We start from the raw sequence: 21,747 nt of genomic DNA on the forward strand, positions 1-21,747 counted from the left end.
TGCTGTGTGACCAGTGACGGGCATAACAAGCAATAAACAGTATTCAGGAACATCTGGACTAATTGAGAAGATTGTCTCAGCAATACAAATGGATTTTAATGTAGCTAAATATAGGAAAATGCATATTGAAATAGTAAATGTATACATGATGAAGGACTGTCCATTAGCAAAGATGAAAACGGATTTATGTGTGATTACTAACCCATTCACTGAATATTTCAATCAGTGTAAAGCATTTACCAAAGAACTAGTTAAATGCTAACATACATTTGGAGAGCATTTGACTACAAGTCAGCCAAAGAAGTTTATGCTGTGTCAATTAATTTCGCTCGATAAATATCTGGATGGAAATAACGTTGTAGGGATAGATTTGGACTGAGATGATTGTTTCCTGTGGAATATTCATTCAATGATTCCTGTAATGAGAGGGAGAGATGGGAGTGGGAAGATGTACCATCTGTGGAGGGCAGCTGGCACATTTTGAACTGCGGTCATAGATAATCTAGCATTCCATTTGGGATTGGAGTATTTATGAAGATGTTTCCCTCACTGGGTTAAGCTAGTTGGGGTAGTCCATGATAGGATCAATTATCTATACTTACTGGGTCAAATAATCTTTTGCCATTCTGTGCTTTCTTCTGGTTCCTGGAATAATCAGCACATTCAAGTACAGTACTGATATGTGATTGTAATAGTTGCCTCTTCCATTTCACTTGGAGGATGGCAAACTGATTCCCCCTTCCTGCCCATTCTCTGGCATGGTTTTATTGACCTGGTTGTAAATAGTCAGTCTGACAGGTACACATCTTGTATGGGTCTCACCTTTCATGTATTTTACCTTTCATGTATTTTTCCTTCATGAATCACACGATTCTACAGGCTCTGATGCCATTTGTGCACCTTTATTTTAATTGTTGAAATGGTTTTGGAGATAGTCGCTCTTGTTTTACAAATTTGCTGCAATCTTTTTAGTTGATAACTACGCTAGGGTCATTCAGTAGATATAGTTGACCATACCCCTGAAGATAGATGCAGAGTTTAGTAATACATCATAGGACTATTGCAAGGACTATTATAACCTATAAAAGAAGAAAAAACAGAGGCCCACACACATTAAATTGAAAATATGTTCTGCTAGTAACACACTGGTAATGATCACTGTGTGATGATAGTGAAACATAAAATAGGAAAACAATGCGTTGATAGCATTCTTGTCTCTGAAGCAGAAGGTCGTGGATTCCGGTCCCATTCCAGGACTTCAGCAGATAATATGGACAGACACACTGCATAGAAACAGATAGAAGTTACAACACAGAAACAGGCCATCCAGCCCAACTCGTCCATGTTGGCCTTTAGCCTCCACATGAACAAATAGTTCTAATCACAAATACAAAAGCAAAATACTGCAGATGCTGGAATCTGAAATAAAGATTTCCAGCATTCTCTGTTTTTAGTTCTAATCACATTTACTCACCTTGTTCCCATATCGCTTCATCCCCTTTTCCTTTATCCACCTATCCAATCTTATCTTGAATGCTGACAGTCTCTGCCTCAACCACTAACCCTGGAAGTGAATTTCACAACCTCACAACTCTTCATGCTTTGAAGTTTCTCCTGCTCTAAATCTATTGCATTTAATCTTGTACCTGTGTCCCTTCATTACAGTCCCCTCAACTACTGCCTGCTTCTACCTGCCAACCTTTCATAATTGTAATCACTTCTATTGTATCACTCCATAAGCTGCGTGGTTCTAACAAAAAAAGTCTCAATTTTTCGCCTTTCTTCATATTTGTATTTCCTTATACCAGATAGCATCCTAGTGAATCTAATGTATACCCTCTCTGAAGTCTCAATATCCTTCCTATAGTGTAGGGCCCAGTATGGTGCACAGTACTGTAACTGAGGTTTTATATCAGCTCATCATTACTCTTGGCTTTTATATTCTATATCTCTTGTGATAAAACCTAGAATTTCATTAGCTTTTTTTTTAATAGCCTTGTCAGCCTCAGATACTGCCTTTAAAGTCTTGTAAACCTAAATCCCTCTGCTCTTTGACCACAGTACTTAGGGGAGTATTGTCTTATCAGAGGTACCATCTTTCAGATGAGGCATTAAATGGAGCCCTCATTTGCCTGGACACACACACATTCAAGATCTATTTGAAAAAGAGTATCCTGGTGTCTTGAACAAAATTCTTCTCTCAATTAACACTGCCCACAGCCTGCCCCCCGGTAACATTCTCTGCCAGTAAAACAGTTCTCCGTAACACTATACTTCCACTAATACAGACCCCACCGAGTAACACTCTCCCTAATCACGCATGTTTCTCTATTATGTGATTCCTTACCCCCATTCAACTGATTGCTGCTTGTTGTGTAAAGTGACTGCCACATTTGCCTACCTAATAACAATGATTTTGCTCAAATAAATTATTGTATCTGAAGCACTTCATGGCATGTGGAGCAATGTGATAAGGTGTTCTCAGTGGAAGTTCTTTCTAGTTTGTTGTTCCCTTCACTAAATCCAACCAGATTCAGACCTTGACCTGACTCTGGAGGTTATCAATGTGAGACTCCCTCGGAGGGGGTCTCACATCACATGGTTTTTATATCACATGTAGTTTTCCTCCAGTGTGGAATTAAACTATATTTTAAAAAGTACTTGGCGGGGCTTTTGGACTTTCTGAGAACTTTTTACTCTGTAATTGACAATTTTATGAAATTGTGCTTCCGGCATGGAAGTTTACCAATTGGGTGATTCATCGCAACATATTGCTATTAAGAACTAGTTGGTTTATTCACAAAGGTTTAACAATCACACAACCAGTTCATCCACCAGGCTCACAACCACCTGCCTCATCATGGAACCCCTAAACTCTAGTTTTATTTAGTCTTGTAAACATCATGTGACTGGCTAAGCCATTCACAACTAAACAGCTCTACAAACCTGTGTATACATTACAGGTGGCATTTCTGGAATTCAGGCAATCTTGTCACAATTTCCCATCCATTAATGCACAAAAAATCTTACGGAACATGCATCTAAATTCCTGATGTGCACTCCTGATGGGTGAAGCTCCACACTGGGAACCTGATTTTGTTAAATTGGACTGTAGATGTTGGTAGAAATTAGGGATACCTAAAAAATATATGGTTATGTGAATGAAACTGCGATGCGAATAATACTGTGGTCAAATGATTGTATGTTTCTGCTCGAGACAAGTAAGGGGTTAATGTATAAGATGTGTCTTACTGGAACTATGTAAGTTTCAATTTCCTAGGAAAGCTTGCATTAGAATTTGAGACAGTGTTTTTAATTAGTTAAATTAGAGGATGCATAATATTCCACATACGAGCCAATAGCATGACCTCGGCCTTGCCAGGCTGAGCTGTCTAAGTTTAGGTTTTTGACAGTCTTAGGTTGGGACTTCATTGGCCAAATTAATGTTATAATGCGAAGGTAAAATTTGGCGTTTGTTTGACAGAACTGCTTGTGAAGATAATTAAAAGTTAATTAGTATAAAGGACCTGGAATAGAAGGAATTTAGGGGCATTAAGGTAGTATCTCAGGATGGAACAGTCTGTTGGATTAAGGGGAGATAGTTTGGACAGTGGCTAGTTAGGCAGACAGCTCTAGCCTGGGACCTTTGATTTAATGGCTTTCGGTTGTGCCTGAGACATGCACCAGCTACACCAGGGAGAACAAGACAGGATGAGGTAAGAGACTATAACTTTGGGAGTCAGGCCCGGATGAGATAAGAGGGTCCAGAGGGATGGATTGGCCCTCAAATGTATAACCAAGAAAAGATGTGTATTGGTTGTGAAGACCCCCTCCTTGAGGGAGGGTCTTCATCGGTAAGTTTAGACAAAGAACACGATGTGCCATCGGGCACTGTTTTAAGGGGAACTTTTATAGATTAAATTATCTTATCCATTATTCTACATCAGGCGCATCCCTAAAAAGAGAATAAAAGGAAGAACTAACGAACTCTTAGACAGACCATGGAGCGAGGAGCTCCCAAGAGTGGATCAAGTGGTCCAACACTCTTCCAAGAGTAGATCCATGTTGACCCTGGTCTAACACTCTTGGATAGTTTAAGAAGAGAGAGAGAGAGACATGTAAGACAAGAAGGAGAACAAATAAGAAAAGTTGTTTGCACATGCCAGACGTCTGTCCAATTGGGTCCAGTACCAGATATTTGTCACAGTTGTTTGTTTTTGATGTCTAACTAGTGTGTTATATTCCATCCAAAACTCCAATTAAACTCAGTATACCCGCCATATTGGTTTGCACTCGATCTTGATGGATTGAAAGACCAGAGATAAGCACATCTCAACAACGTTTAGCGTGTACATCCAGGACGCTCCCACAAATGTACTCAAAACATTTAAATTGTAACTGTCCAAAGAGAAGCAGCAGAATTCTAATTGGAACCAGGCAGTAGCAAGAGGTACAACTGAGTGCAGCTTCTGGTATTAGATCAATAACTGCACCGTGAGAAACCTCAGCTTCAATCTTCAGTGAATATAATGATTTGTTTCAAGGTCTTGGTTGTTTGTTTGCCTGAAGAATGTGACATCAAATTGCTAGATAATGCGCAGCCTGCAGCTGAAGCTTGTAGAAAAGTACCGATTGTCTTGAAAGATAAACTCAAAACAGAATTGTAGTGGATGGAACCATTTAGGCATGATTACAAAAGTTGTTGAGCCCACGAAATGGGTTAGCTTCCTCGTAATGCTCAAATGGACAGATGTGGGTGTGCCTGATCCATATAATTTGTACAGCCAAAGGAAAAGGATGCTACAAATTACCAACATAAGAAATTATGTTGCAGTGTGCTAGTGTTTTCCAAATTCGATGAATCTAATAGCTTTTGCAACAATTTCTTGATGAGACAAATTCACATCTTTGGCAGTTGTTCGACTTATGTGTTCTATGTTGTGTCAGCTTGGCTCAGTGGTATACTTATCAGTCAGAAAGTTGTTAGTTCAAGCCCTATTGCAAGACTTAATAATGTTGGGGTAATGTTTCTGCTTTGGGCGCAATCTGTGCTTGAAATTGTGCTTTTTTTTCCAAAGTGAAGTTATGGTTCAAGTTTCCGTCCAAGCTCATTTGCACAATCGCAAAGGCACAAACACAAAATCCTCCACGAGCCAGTACAATCAGGTAGTACAATAGAACATAATTTATTTTTTTCTCTTTTGCATTAAAAAAGTTTAATGTATTTTAGAGTGGTAACCTGGTGCAATTTTATTAATGCAACTGAAAATTAGTTTATCACAAAAAATAAGCATTTTTAATAAGTGTGCAGTCCTTCACCAGTGAATACCCTGATTTTAAATCACTGAATAGGACTTTAAAAAAAACTAGTTTCATTGGTGTACACCAGTCAGTTGCTCAGTAAAGTAAATATTTTTAATATGTGAAAATGTGCCTACATGAGCCTGTGCACCTTTTTTAAAAAAAAAAGATAACTTCCCCAGAATAGATGTTAGACGAACAGGTCTGTAATTTTCTGGGGTTTTTTCTCTCCCCTTTCTGAAATAATGGAGTTACATTTGCAATTTTTCAATCAAAAGAAACAATTCCTGAATTGAAAGAGCTTTATAAGATTACGGCTGAAGCATCTACAATTTCCTCACCTCCTTCCTTTGAAACCTTGGGGTGGAAACGACTATGTTCTGGGAATTTGTCAGTCTTTAGTGCAATTATTCTTTCGAATACTGTTTTCTCGCTTGTGTTAACTTTAATGAGTTCCAGTCATTGGTTCATTATTAGTTTCCCTGGAATACTTATAAAAACAGCTTACATTTATATAGTGCCTTTAACGTCGTAAAATGCCCCAAAGATATACCCCTGTCCATGCACGGAAAATATGGCATTGCTGAAAACAAATTAAAAAGTAACTGTGTAGAAAATCTATCCCATGATACCTCTCATACCCCTGTATCAAATGTTTCTGCTTACCCAGTCCTGTCCTAAATAACCTATCTGCAATCCATACGTCACCACCATCTGCATACAGTTCAAAATGTAGTTCTAGACCTAGAATGTCAGGTCCCTCATTGAAACATCTGTGAACTCATCCCTTTTTGATGTAGAAGCGGGTCCTCCTCAACACGAGGGACTGCCTAGTACTATGTAGTAGTTAAGCATGCAATACATACAGTGTATATAGATGTGAGGTGAGGGTACAGATGTGCGAGGTCATGATTACCCCACATTTGTGTAGGCTGCCACAGTCAAAATATAGGGACTTGCTTGAAGATGTGGCCACTTGGGTGAGTTTCTGGAGGGCTGCTATTCCCAAGGAATAATAACCCTGCATGAATCATCAGCTAATGCCAAGAGGGTTAAAGAGAAACATTGGAGGCGAAGAAAAATGAATATTGAAAAGAAATGATCTATTGTAAGTGCAATATGCCTTTAGTGGTTTGTTGTTGTTTATAATGACTTGTATCGAGTGGCATCCCGTAATGTTTATCTTCACTGCTCTTATCATCATTTTCCATTTAGCTGTCAAAGAGGATGCAGTGATGGAGTGTGTACATTACCTTTTTGGGACCTCTGCTTCGGTTTTATTAGATGTGTTTCTGCATTGTTTCACTTCTTTTCTGGATCAGCTGCGTAGCATCAGTGAGTGCTGACAGTTCAGTGTGCTTGGGGCCAATCATGGCAAGGAAGTTGCCATGGTTACAGCTGGCACTCATTGATGGTGATCGTCAGCACACAGCTGTTTGATTTTCAAACTGCTAATGACCCTTGCAGAAATATTTCTGGTCAGATTGTTATGTCACAGATGTGGCATAAATTCTGTATTACATATATTAGTGATAACAAATACATATCAAATGCTGTTTGGACTATAACTGAGGACCCAACTAGTTGATTTGAAGCTAGAATTGCTGGAAAAGTGCTCTTTTAATCATAAACACTCCTGTCATAGAGAGCATTGAATTGCATAAGGGATAAATTATACAATCACCATGAAGACCTCTTCTCAAAACAGCATAGCCAATGCGAACTTAAAAATGTCAGTCTCTGGCAAGCATGCATACTCCTCAGAGTACAGAGGGGAACTGGAGAAATATGTATGGTTTGCACCCTAGCTGGTTAATTTTTTTTAATTATTCACGTTGGCTAATCGCTAATTAAAGAAATTACTGTGAAAATGAATGATTGAGATTTTGTAATGTTCACAATTGATAGCAACTTTTTTAAATTGTCAGGGAAACTGGCATGCAATCTTGCTTTGAGGTGTGTGAAAGATGAAGATTCATGTGGCTAACTGATATCTTTTACTTAGGGCCCAATTTTGGCCATGACTTGCTCCAATTTTTTTGGAGTAAATTGGTTTTTCTGGCATAAGTGTAAAAAATGCCATTTTCCCCAATAAACTTGCTCAAAAAGGGGCATTCCCAGCCACTTAGGCCACTTTTGGCCATTTATGCCACTTTGGCCAGCTAAAACTGACTCCAAATCGACAGGTCAGCGTATGTGGCCAGCTCTGATAAACTTTGCGGGCAGTTAAGAATTCGGCGCAGGTTAGTACATTTAAAGCACTAAGACTTACAAAGCACTAAACAAAGCACAAAAAGTAATAAGCAATCAATCAATAACAAATAAAAAATAGTCGTCCTACCTTTATGCCAGAAACAAGTTTTTTTTTTTAAAGTCCTCCTCCCCCCCCCTCCCCCCCACAATCAAAACTCTCCACACGAAACAAAGCACAACCATCAACAAATAAAAAATAAAACTCAAGTCCTACCTTGGCCCAGGAAGTCAGCGGTGCGGGAGGCCACTCGGCCAGGGATAGGGACTTCGAGCATTGGGTCCTGCTCACAGCCCGCAGGACACGCTGGGAGAGCGAGGAGCACGTGCGCAGACTCCACTGCACATGCGCTCAGCTGCCGGCAGTGTTTTCTGTGCTGGGCAGTTGCTCTGCCCCCCACTGGACTATGTACGCCACGCCACGCTGGGAGATCGGAGACTCGGCAGAGCGGCCACCTTTTCCCGGCGTCGTTTCCAGCATGCAAAGTTGGTGCATTTTAGGGTAAATGCGCCAAAAAAAGGGGTTGGGGAAAATTGGGCCCATAGAAACAGGAGTAGGCCATTCAGCCCCTCAAACATGTTCTGCCATTCAATGAGAGCATGGCTGATCTGCACCCTAACTCCATTAATATCTTTGGTTAACAAAAAGCTATCAATCTCAGATTTAAAATTAACAGTTGATCAAGCATCAATTGACATTTGAGGAAGAGTGTTCCAAACTTCAAACCACCCTTTGTGTGTAGAAGTGTTTCCTAATTTCACTCCTGAAAGGTCTGGCTCTAATTTTTAGACTATGCCCCTTAGTCCTCGACTCCCCAACCAGTGGAAATAGTTTATCTTTATCTACTCTATCTCTTCCCCTTAATATCTTGAAAACTTTGATCAGATAACCCCTTAAACTTTTAAATTCTAGGGAATACAACCCTAATTTGTGTAATCTCTCCTCGTAACTTAAACTCGTGAAGTCCGAGTATCATTCTGGTAAACCTACACTTCTACCTTATTTAACAGTCTCTTATGTGGGACTTTATCAAATGCCTTCTGGAAGTCCATATAAATAACATCCATAGACAATTCACTGTCAACTAATTTAGTCATCTCTTCAAAAAGTATTCAATAAGGTTTGTTAGGCATGACCTACCTTTCACAAATCCATGCTGGCTCTCTCTGATCACCTGAAAAATTTTGAGGTGTTCAGTCACCCTATCCTTAATTATAGACTCTAGCAATTTCCCTTAAAATCTTTCAAAATCAATCATAAATAAGAACATAAAAAGTAGGAACAGGAGTAGGCCATGCGGCCCCTCGAGCCTGCTCAATAAAATCATGGCTGATCATGAACTCAGCTCCACTTCCCCGCCCGTTCCCCATAAACCCTTATCACCTTATCGTTAAAGAAACTGTCTATTTCTGTCGAAATTTATTCAATGTCCCAGCTTCCACAGCTCTCTGAGGCAGCGAATTCCACAGCTTTACAATCCTCTGAGAAGAAATTTCTCCTCATCTCTGTTTTAAATGGGTGGCCCCTTATTCTAAGCTCGTGCCCTCTAGTTCTAGTCTCCCCCATCAGTGGAAACATCCTCTATGCATCCACCTTGGCAAGCCCCCTCATAATCTTATACGTTTCGATAAGATCACCTCTCATTCTTCTGAACTCCAATGAGTAGAGGCCCAACCTACTAAAACTTTCCTCAAAAGTCAACGCCCTCATCTCCGGAATCAACCTAGTGAACCTTCTCTGAACTGCCTCCAAAGCAAGTGTATCCTCTCGTAAATATGGAAACCAAAACGACAAGTGGTATTCCAGGTGTGGGCTCACCAATACCTTATGTAGCTGCAGTAAGACTTTCCTGCTTTTATACTCCATCCCCTTTGCAATAAAGGTCAAGATACCATTGGCCTTCCTGATCACTTGCTGTACCTGCATACTATCCTTTTGTGTTTCATGCACAAGAACCCCCAGGTCCAGCTGTACTGTGGCATTTTGCAATCTTTCTCCATTTAAATAATAACTTGTTCTTTGATTTTTTTTTGCCAAAGTGCATGACCTCACACTTTCTAACATTATACTCCATCTGCCAAATTTTTGCCCACTCACTTAGCCTGTCTATGTCCTTTTGCAGATTTTTTGTGTTCTCCTCACACATTGCTTTTCCTCCCATCTTTGTATCGTCAGCAAACTCGGCTATGTTACACTCAGTCCCTTCTTCCAAGTCGTTTATATAGACTGTAAATAGTTGGGGTCTCAGCACTGATCCCTGCGGCACTCCACTCTTTACTGGTTGGGGTAATGAACCATTTATCCTGACTCTCTGTTTTCTGTTAGTTAGCCAATCCTCGATCCATGCTAATATATTACCCCCAACCCTATGAACTTTTATCTCATGCAGTAACCTTTTATGTGGCACCTTGTCAAATGCCTTCTGGAAGTCCAAATACACCACATCCACTGGTTCCCCTTTATGCACCCTGTTCGTTACATCCTCAAAGAACTCCAGCAAATTTGTCAAACATGACTTCCCCTTCATAAATCCATGCTGACTCTGCCTGACCAAATTTTGCTTTTCCAAATATCCTGCTACTACTTCTTTAATAATGGACTAATACATTTTCCCAACTGTCATGTATCTTACATTATTATATTTCACTGTATCCTAAAAAGCTATACTTGACTGTAATAAGATATGACCTATAACCACCAGCATACCTCACCACCAGGGGTGCACTTGCAAGAGACAGGTATATAAGGGCAGGTCTCAGGCAAGTGCAACATTCCAGAGCTGTGAAATAAAGGTGCAGGTCCTGAGTGACCTTGACTTCACTACATGCCTCATGTGAATCTGTACTGAGAGGACAGGACTTTACAGTGGCGACGGGTTACGGGAGTACAGAATCCACAGAATGGCGAACAACGGATCAGATGAAAAGTACAATGCGGGAGACAATTGGGAGGACTTTATAGAAAGGCTCCAGCAGAGCTTTGTAACCAAAGACTGGTTAGGCGACGATAAGGCAGACAAGAGAAGAGCCCATCTCTTGTCCAGCTGTAGCTCGAAAACATATGCTTTAATGAAGGATCTGTTGGCACCCGAGAAACCAGCAAGCAAGTCGTTTGAAGAATTGAGCACACTGGTAAGAGACCACCTGAAGCCAGCGAGCAGCCTACACATGACCAGACACAGGTTCTACAACTACAGACGCTGTGTGGGCCAGAGCATACCCGACTTCATGACGGAACTTCGGAGGTTGGCTAGTTTATGTGAGTTCTCCGATAAACTGAGGAGAGAAATGCTGAGAGACTTTTTCGTTGAAGGAATAGGCCACGCAGGCATATTCCAAAAGCTCATAGAGACCAAGAACCTGACCTTAGAGGCAGCAGCACTGGATGCACAGACATTCTTGGTAGGGGAAGAAGAAACGAGGTTGATTTACAGTGCAGGTACGACAACTAACGAAATATTGGAACAAGAAGTTCACAGCACTAAACAAGCTGCTACCCCCACACACAGACAAAACCGGGAGAACAGGCTTTCGACAGCAGGCAGAAGCCATCAAGGGCCACAGGAACGGCCGTTCACACCTCATCAACCCACAATGCGAGCAATCAATTACAAACTGAGAGAAGCTCAAGAGAGATCAGCCAGACGCAGCTCATTCTTTGGGAACTCTTTGAACAATGGAACAGGTCTGTGCTGGAGGTGTGGGTGGGCACTCATCAAGGGAATGTCGATTTCAGCAGGCTGTTTGCAGAAATTGTGAATATACAGGGTATTTGGCTCGCATGTGCAAAAATACGGCAGCTCGGCTGGTATACAAAATCGGATGGGTCGGAAAGCAGACCAGAAGATGGTGGGGACAGTACCCGGGACACCGGTGTACAGCGGGTCAACACGATCAATGGCCACTGCTCCTACAACAGGACACCTCCTATAATGATGAGGGTCCTACTCAACGGGATATCTGTCAACATGGAACTGGATACGGGAGCGAGTCAATCTCTCATGGGGGCTCAACAATTTGAACAACTGTGGCCGCATAAAAGAGACAGACCAAAACTCACAAGGGTCGACGCCAAACTAACGACTGGTACCAAAGAAATCATACCAGTCCTCGGCAGCGCCATGCTCTCTGTCACACCCAAAGGGACAGTGAACCGACTTCCCCTGTGGATTGTCCCCGGAGACCCCCCAGCACTGCTGGGGAGAAGCTGGCTGACAAAACTAAACTGGAAATGGGATGATGTCCATGCCATGTCATTAGAGGAACGGACCTCCTGCTCAACAGTTATAAAGCGATTTGGACATCTCTTTCAGCCAGGTGTCGGCACTTTCAAAGGGGCCAAAGTCAAAATCTACATCACACAGGATGCTAGACCGGTCCATCACAAGGCCAGAACTGTACCCTATGTGATGAGGGAAAAGATTGAACACGAACTAGACAGGCTTCTGTGGGAAGGCATTATATCACCTGTGGAATTTAGCGACTGGGCAAGTCCCATCGTCCCAGTCATGAAGCCTGATGGATCCGTATGAATCTGTGGCAAATCTACCATAAGCAGAGTCTCCCTACAGGACCAGTACCTGCAGCCCAGAGTGGAGGACTTATTTGCCACATTGGCTGGAGGTAAACTTTTCTCAAAATTAGACCTCACATCTGCGTATATGACGCAAGAATTGACCGAGGAATCCAAGCTACTCACCACCATCAACACACATCGAGGCCTTTTCATGTACAATCGATGCCCATTCGGCATCAGGTCGGCAGCTGACATATTCCAGCGCAACATGGAGAGTCTGCTCAAATCCATCCCGGGGACAGGTGTATTTCAAGACGACATACTTATCACGGGCAGGGACACCGACTCCCATCTCCGTAATTTGGAAGAAGTACTAAAGCGGTTGGATCGGGTAGGCCTACGAGTCAAGAAATCCAAGTGCCTGTTTCTCGCACCCGAGGTTGAATTTTTGGGCAGAAGGATTGTCGCTGATGGAATCCACCCAACAGAGTCCAAAACAGAAGCAATTCGCCTGGCACCCAGGCCCTGGAATGTCTCAGACCTGCACGCCTTTCTCGGGCTACTCAATTACTTTGGGAACTTTATGCAGAACTTAAGTACGCTGCTGGAGCCTCTCCACGCGCTACTCAGGAAGGAGTGCGATTGGTTTTGGGGGGACGCCCAGGTACGCGCCTTCAATAAGGCACGCAACCTACTGTGTTCCAACAGTGTTTTGACTTTCTTTGACCCAGGTAAAAAGCTAGTTCTCACATGTGATGCGTCAGCGTATGGGGTTGGCTGCGTTTTGCAACATGTCAATAGTGCGGGCAAATTACAACTCATAGCTTATGCCTCCAGGTCACTTTCGCGGGCGGAGCACGGGTACGGAATGGTAGAGAAAGAGGCGCTCGCGTGCGTGTACGGTGTCAAAAAGATGCACCAATACCTTTTCGGGGCCGAGTTCGCATTAGAAACCGACCATAAGCCCCTCACGTCCCTCCTATCCGAGAGCAAGGCAATAAACGGCAACGCCTCGGCGCGAATTCAACGGTGGGCACTCATGCTGGCGTCCCACGATGATATCATAAGGCACAGACAACTGTGCCGACGCGCTCAGCAGGCTACCCCTGGCGACCACGGAAGGGTCTGACGAACAGGACTGTGAGATAGTCATGGCAATCAATGCCTTCGAGTCCACAGGTTCGCCCATGATGGCTCGCCAAATCAGAGCCTGGACGGCCAGCGACCCCACGTTATCCTTAGTAAAAAGATGTGTCCTAACCAGTGACTGGGCAGAAGCTCGCGATGCCTGCTCCGAGGAATTCAAACCCTTTCACAGGCTCATGCATGAGCTATCACTACAAGCAGACTGCCTGATGTGGGGCAGCTGAGTAGTCATGCCTCTGCGAGGCAGATGGGCATTTGTCCGGGAGCTCTACCGCGAGCACCTGGCGATCGTTCTAATGAAGGCCATAGCCAGATCCCACGTCTGGTGGCCTGGTATTGACACGGACTTGGAGCTCTGCGTCCGAAGGTGCACCATTTGTGCCCAACTCAGCAATGCCCCCAGGGAGGCTCCACTGAGCCCCTGGCCCTGGCCTACCAAATCGTGGTCGCGGGTGCACGCAGACTATGCGGACCCATTCATGGGCAAAATGTTCCTCGTAGTTGTAGATACATTTTCAAAGTGGATCGAATGCACCATTTTAAACTCGAGCACAACCTCCACCACTGTGGAGAGCCTCGCAACCATGTTTGCAACGCACGGAATCCCTGACACATTGGTCAGTGACAATGGTCCGTGCTTCACCAGCGCAGAATTCCAAGACTTTATAATTGACCACGGCATAAATCATGTCAAGACGGCACCGTTCAAGCCGGCCTCCAACGGCCAGGCAGAGAGAGCAGTGCAAATCATTAAACAAGGCATGCTTAAAATCCAAGGTCCCACGCTGCAGGGTCGCCTGTCGCAACTGCTGCTGGCATACAGATTCGTCCGGACTCACTGACTGGGATCCCCCCCGTGCAACTGTTGATGAAAAGGACTTTAAAAACAAGGCTCTCATTAATCCTCCCAGACATGCACGAAATCGTTGAGGCAAAGCGCCGTAAGCTGACTGAGTACCATGACAGAAATTCGAGGGGGAGATGGAATGAGATAGGGGACAAAGTGTTTGTACTAAACTATGGCAGTGGTCCCAAATTGCTTGCAGGGACAGTAACGGGCAAGGAAGGAAACAGGCTACTGGTAGTACAAATGGACAATGGCAAAACCTGCCGGAGGCATGTCGACCAAGTCAAAAGCAGATTTACCCACAACACTGCGGAACCAGAGGCAGATTTCAATGTGAAACTCGCACCACACCTGGTGGACAGACAGAGGGAACAACCTGAGGAAAGGGCAATCCCAACAGAAAGCCCAGGCGAGTCAACAACAATCACACCAATCGAAACAGACAGCCCAGACGAGATACCAGCAACCACACCAAAAGAAAAACAGACACCAAGGCAAACAACTGAACTACAACTCAGACTCTCCACACGAGAGCAAAGACCAGCTGAGAGACTGAACCGATAAAGACAATAAGACCTTGGGGGAGGGTGATGTCATGTATCTTACATTATTATATATAACTGTATCCTAACATGGTATACATGACTGTAATAAGATATGATCTGTAACCACCAGCATACCTTGCCACCAGGGGTGCACTTGTAAGGGACAGGTATATAAGGACAGGTCTCAGGCAAGTGCAGCATTCCAGGGCTGTGAAATAAAGGTGCAGGTCCAGAGTGACCTTGACTTCACTACATGCCTCGTGTGAATCTGTACTGAGGGGACCGGACTTTACACCAACCACAGATGTTGGGCTAACTGGTCTATAGTTTACTGCTTTTTGTCTGCCTCCTTTTTTAAATCCCAGTGTGCAAGATTGTTGATGCTCATATCTAAGGTACAGTTTCTTTCAAATGCAGCCACTGCCTGGATTTAAATGACATTTTACAAGTTGACAATTCATTCACTAAATTTAGTTGTATTAATATTATTCTTAGGATTATAAGTTAATTTTTGGAAAAGAAACATAAATATATGTGAATACTATGAAGGAATGAAATAGTTATGGGACATCTGGAGCAGATGGTATACACCATAGAATGTTCAAGGAAATGAGAGGGTAAATAGGTATGGTCCTGATTATGCTGTCCGTATTCTAACTTGCAACTTGTCCTGTTCACCCATCACCCCTCTGCTCGCTGACCTACATTGGCTCCCAGTCCGGCAATGACTCGGTTTTAAAATTCTCATACTTGTTTTCAAATCTCTCTCTGGCCTCACTGCTCCCTATCTCTGTAACCTCCTCCGAGATCACTGCACTGCTCCAATTCTGGCATCTTGCTCATCCTCGATTTTCTTTGCTACACCATTGGCAGCTCCAAGGTCTGGAATTCCCTCCCTAAGTCTCTCTGCCTCTCTACAGCCATCTCCACCTTGAAGATGCACCTCATGCCTTTGTTCTTTCCCTCAGAGCTTGCATCTACTGAAAAAACTTGATTTCCTTCATTCACGAACAGGACTTTCTTGCTTCATCGACTACACTGTTTGATTCATCGGCTGCGGCTTTGCTCTGCTCCAGTCGCTTCAAGTCTTCGCTCTCAATTCTTCTGTCAAATTGGTTTCCGATCTCCTGGACTTTGGTAGACATCGCTAAACTACGTTTCTGCTTTGAAATACACTGGATTACACTGCTACGTTTCTGCACTGGATTATACCGTAAGTCTACCTGCTGCTTCTCCATCTCTGCTGCAAAAATTTATTTTTCCTTTTAACTGTGGCTGTGTCTCCGCTGAACCCGTTCTGCTGGTTTTTCGGCTCTGCTGGCTTCTTGCGAACAGCTGCCAGTTCACTCCTCTCCCGGTTTTTAACTTTTCTGGTTGCTGGCTACAGTTTTTATGGTGACCTGCCATGATCCACAAACTTGTGTCAATGTCGCCATCATCTTTCTGCACCGCTACAGACTCTTCTTCCAACAGCACATCCTCGATCTTTCTACAGTTCAAATAGCTTCTGGACTTCATTCGCCTGTTTCGGACAGCGGTTCGTCGATGCTCCGTGCTGGCCCACCCTGTTCATGTTGACTTTGTCTTTCCATTGGCCTTTGACTTTGACCCTAATCCCATTCCCAACTACATTTAAACAGGCCTGTGGAACCTGAGCCTTTCCCCTGTCCAGTCACGTGTGTACTTTGGCTGCCGCTCCGTACCCGAGCCAATCAATACTTTTCCACTTTTCCCCCCCTCTTTCCTTTTTCTCTTTATCCCTCTCTGACTGTTCTCTCCTGTTGCCATGCCTCCTTTCATCTCTTCTTCTCTCTCATACTCTGCCCGCCCAAATCCCTATCCCAATCCTTCATTACTCTTTGATCTTCCTACTCTCCTGCTGCTGTTACAGGCTTGACTCTCTCCTAGTTAAACCTACAGCTTCCCTCTGTGCCTCTCTTGGCATCCTACGAAGGGACCATTGAGGTACTCGTCGCTACCTCCTTACGAGCAGCAACTTCAACTATCCCATACTACTCTCTCGCCGACCTTCCCGCCCAGCGCGCCCCCTGGAGGCTAATCTTGCCAATCTCCTCCCCGTCCAACTCACCCCTCACCCCCCCACCAGCGCTGACCCTGCGGACGCAGGCAGTGGGGCAGCCATTCCCAACCTTCTCCGCATCTCCCTCCAGAATGTCCGTTTGCTTACGAACAAGGCCCTTCCCATCTCTGAGCTTTATTGTGGATGCTGACATCGACATCATGGCCCTGACGGAAAGCTGGTTGAGGGGCGATGACACCTTGCCCTTAAATAAAGCCTCCCCGCCTGGCTATACCTTGCACCACTTGTCCCACTCAGACCATCGTGATGGTGGTGTGACTCTCACCAGCAAATCACCCCTTGGTCTGTCCCCTACTCCTCCGGCACTTTCTCCTCCTTTGAGCATCTCCCCCTATTCCACCCCTCTCATCTCTCAGTTAAAGTTCTTGTTCTGTACTGCCCACCCAAGTACCATAAAAATGTTATAACTGATATTTCTTCACTCCGTTCCTCCCTCAGCCTCTGCATCGAATGACTTCTCATCCTCGGTGATTTCAACCTCCATCTCAATTTGTCATGCTCTCTCTCCTCTGAGTTCACTCGCCTCCTGTCCTCCCTTAATCTCTCCCTCCATGTAAACTCCCCAACCCATATTCACTTCCAGCCCCTCGACCTTGCCATCTCTCATAGCCTCACTACTCCCATTGTGTCAATCACAGATGAAGCCACCTCTGACCACTTCTTCATATCTCACTCCACCCACATTCCTCTTTGATTTCCCCCTCCCCTGCCCCCCCCCCCCCCCCCGCTACCTCCAACCCTACCTCCTCCTTTGTCCGCCCCTGGAAAATAACTCTCTCCCAACTGCACTTATCAACTGTCCAGCCTTTGTCCCTCCATTCACCATGACATTTCTGCAGCTCAATCACACCCTCACCACCACCTTTGATGCCCTGGTCCCTGTTAAACAATTACTCTCTCTCACTCTGGCCATTCCCTTAAGTCCAAGAGACCTCGACTTGAACGGATATGGTGGACAACTGGTTTTGCAATTCACCGCCAGATCTGTCTGGATCACATAAAGCACCATCGGGTCCTGCTCTCGTCTGCCAACATTGCTCATTACTCCAGAATCACTTTGGAATGTAAAGATAAACCCCGGCTTCTATTCTCCACTGCTGACCGTCTGTTTAAAGCCCTCTCCCCAGTCTCCACCTTCCCCTCCAACAATAAGTGTGAGGAGCTCATGGACTTGTTTGTCTCTAAGATTGGACCATCTGTTTGGCTGCCTTTGCCTGTTCCCTTCCTTCCCCGAGCCCACCGGGCCAAAGTTCCTCTCGGGAAGCCCCCTGCTTAAGCCCTGGCCTCACATCTTCCTCCAGTTTCTCTCCGATCTCTCCTCATCACCTTTCCGAGCTCATCCTGTCCATGAGACACACTTCCTGCTCTCTTGACCCTATTCCCACCAAACTGCTGACCACACAACTTCCTTTTCTGGCTCCCATGTTAGTTGACATTGTTAACTGTTCTCTCGCCTCAGGTACTGTGCCCCGCTCCCTCAAATCTGCCGTCATCATCCCTCGCCTTAAAAACCAACCCTTGATCCCTCCGTCCTTACAAACTACCACTCCATCTCCAAGCTCCCTTTCCTCTCCAAAATCCTTGAATGTGTTGTCACCTGCCAAATCCGTGCCCATTTTTCTCGCAATTCCATGTTTGAATCCCTCCAATCCGGTTTCCACGCCGGCCACAGTACCAAAACGGCTCTTATCAAAGTCACAAATGACATCATTTATGACTGTGACAAAGGCAAACTATCCCTCCTCATCCTTCTTGACTTGTCTGCAGCCTTTGACAAGGTTGACCACTCTATCCTTCTCCAATGCCTCTCCACTGTCGTCCAGCTGGGTGGGACTGCACTTGCCTGGTTCCATTCTTATTCATCTCTTCCTGCCCCTGAATCGTTACCTCTGGTGTCCCCCAAGAATCTATCCTTGGCCCCCTCCTATTTCTCATCTACATGTTGCCCCTTGGTGACATCATCCGGAAACACAGCGCCAGTTTCCACATGTACGCTGATGACGCCCAGCTCGACCTCAGTACCACTCCTCTCAACACTTCCACAGTCTCTAAATTGTCAGACTGCTTGTCCGACATTGAGTTCTGGATGAGCAGAAATTTTCTCCAGTTGAATCTTGAGAAGACTGAAGCCATTGTCTTTGGTCCCCGCCACAAACTCCGTTCCTTAGACACTGACTCTATCCCTCTCCCTAACTCCTTGGTGTCATATTTGACCCTGAAATGAGCTATCAACCACATATCCACAGCATAATTAAGACCACCTATTTCCACCTCCGTAACAGTGCGGAGCTCTGCCCTTACCTCAGCTCATCAGCTGCTGAAGCCCTCATCCATGCCTTTGTTACCTCTAGACTTGACTATTCCAACAAACTCCTGGCTGGCCTCCCACATTCTACCCAATGTAAACTAGAGTTGATCCAAAACTAGGCTGCCTGTGTCCTAACTCGCACCAAGTCCTGCTCACCCATCACCCCTGTGCTCGCTGACCTACATTGGCTTCCAGTTAAGCAAAGTCTCGCTTTAAAAATTCTCATCCTTATTTTCAAATCCCTCCATGGCCTCGCCCCTCCCTATCTCTGTAATCTCCTCCAGCCCCACAACTTTCCCGAGATGTCTGCGCTCCTCCAATTCTGCCTTCTTGGGCATCCCTGATTGTAATCACTCAACCATTGGTGGCCGTGCCTTCTGATGCCTAGGCCCCAAGCTCTGGAACTCACTGCCTAAACCTCTCCACCTCTTCACCTCTCCAACTCTCTTTCCTCCTTCAAGACACTCCTTAAAACCTAACTCCTGTCCTAATATTTCTTTAGGTGGCTAACACTCTTTGAAGCGTTTTGGAACATTTTACTATACTAAGTTGGGTGGCAGTGTGAGCTGCGAGGAGGATGCTATTAGGCTGCAGAGTGACTTGGATAGGTTAGGTGAGTGGGCAAATGCATGGCAGATGAAGTATAATGTGGATAAATGTGAGGTTATCCACTTTGGTGGTAAAAACAGAGAGACAGACTATTATCTGAATGGTGACAGATTAGGAAAAGGGAAGGTGCAACGAGACCTGGGTGTCATGGTACATCAGTCATTGAAGGTTGGCATGCAGGTACAGCAGGCGGTTAAGAAAGCAAATGGCATGTTGGCCTTCATAGCGAGGGGATTTGAATACAGGGGCAGGGAGGTGTTGCTACAGTTGTACAGGGCCTTGGTGAGGCCACACCTGGAGTATTGTGTACAGTTTTGGTCTCCTAACTTGAGGAAGGACATTCTTGCTATTGAGGGAGTGCAGCGAAGGTTCACCAGACTGATTCCCGGGATGGCGGGACTGACCTATCAAGAAAGATTGGATCAACTGGGCTTGTATTCACTGGAGTTCAGAAGAATGAGAGGGGACCTCATAGAAACGTTTAAAATTCTGACGGGTTTAGACAGGTTAGATGCAGAAAGAATGTTCCCAATGTTGGGGAAGTCCAGAACCAGGGGTCACAGTCTGAGGATAAGGGGTAAGCCATTTAGGACCGAGATGAGGAGAAACTTCTTCACCCAGAGAGTGGTGAACCTGTGGAATTCTCTACCACAGAAAGTAGTTGAGGCCAATTCACTAAATATATTCAAAAGGGAGTTAGATGAAGTCCTTACTACTCGGGGGATCAAGGGTTATGGCGAGAAAGCAGGAAGGGGGTACTGAAGTTTCATGTTCAGCCATGAACTCATTGAATGGCGGTGCAGGCTAGAAGGGCTGAATGGCCTACTCCTACACCTATTTTCTATGTTTCTATCTATGTTTCTAAAGCCACTGTATAAATGCAAGTTGTTATTTTAGCAGTTCCACAAGTATTTCCAGTGGATTGGAAGGTAGCAAATGTAACACTGCTATTCAAGAAAGGAGGGAGAGAGAAAACGGGGAACTATTGGCAGTTAGCCTGACCTCAGTTGTCGGGAAAATGCTGGTATCCATTGTTAAGGAAATGGTATCGGGGCACTTAGAAAATCAGAACATGGTTTTATGAAAGGGAAATCATGTTTGACAAACTTTTTAGAGTTTTTTGAGGGTGTAACTAGCAGGGTAGATAAAGGTGAACCAGTGGATGTAGTTTATTTGGATTTCCAAAAGGCATTTGATAAAGTACTACATAAATGATTATTACACAAGAACATGGGGTTGGGGGAATATAGTAGCATGGATAGAGGATTGGTTAACGGACAGAAAACAGAGAGTAGGGATAAACGGGCCTTTTTCAGGTTGGCAGGCAGTAACTAGTGGGGTGTCACAGCTATTTACAATCTATATTATTGACCTGGATGAAGGGCCCAAGTGTAATGTATCCAAGTTTGCTGATGATACAAAGCTAGGTGGGACAGTAAGTTTTGAGGAGAACACACAGCGTCTGCAAAGGGATATAGATAGGCTAATTGAGTGGGCAGTAAGGTGGCAGATGGAGTATAATGTAAGGAACTGTGAGGTTATCCACTTTGGTAAAAAGAATAGAAAACAGAATATTTTTTAAATGGTGAGAAATTGTTTGTGTTTGTGTTCAGAGAGATTTGGGTGTCCTTGTACAAGAACGCAGAAAGCAAGCATGCAGTTACAGCAAGCAATAAGGAAGACAAATGGTATGTTGTCCTTTATTGCATGGGGGTTGGAGTATGAGTAAAGAAGTCTTGCTACAATTGTACAGGGCCTTGGTGAGACCACACCTGGAGTACTGTGCAACATTTTGGTCTCCTTATCTTAGGAAGGATATACTTGCCTTGGAGGCGATGCAACCAAGGTTCACGAGATTGATTCCTGTGATGAGAAGGCTGTCTTATGATGAGAGATTGTGTAGAATGGGCCTATACTCCCTGGAGTTTAGAAGAATGAGAAGTGATCTCATTAAAAGCATAGTTCTGAAGGGCATTGATAGGGTGATGGTGAGAGGTTGTTTCCCCTGTCTGGAGTGTCGAGAACTAGGGGGCATAATCTCAGGATAATCTTGCCTCCGCAAGATCCTACAAACCCCCTGGGAGGACAGATGCACTAACATTAGCGTCCTCAACCAGGCCAACA

Source organism: Pristiophorus japonicus, chromosome 7, assembly GCF_044704955.1.
Source record: "Pristiophorus japonicus isolate sPriJap1 chromosome 7, sPriJap1.hap1, whole genome shotgun sequence".
Taxonomy (NCBI): Eukaryota; Metazoa; Chordata; class Chondrichthyes; family Pristiophoridae; genus Pristiophorus; species Pristiophorus japonicus.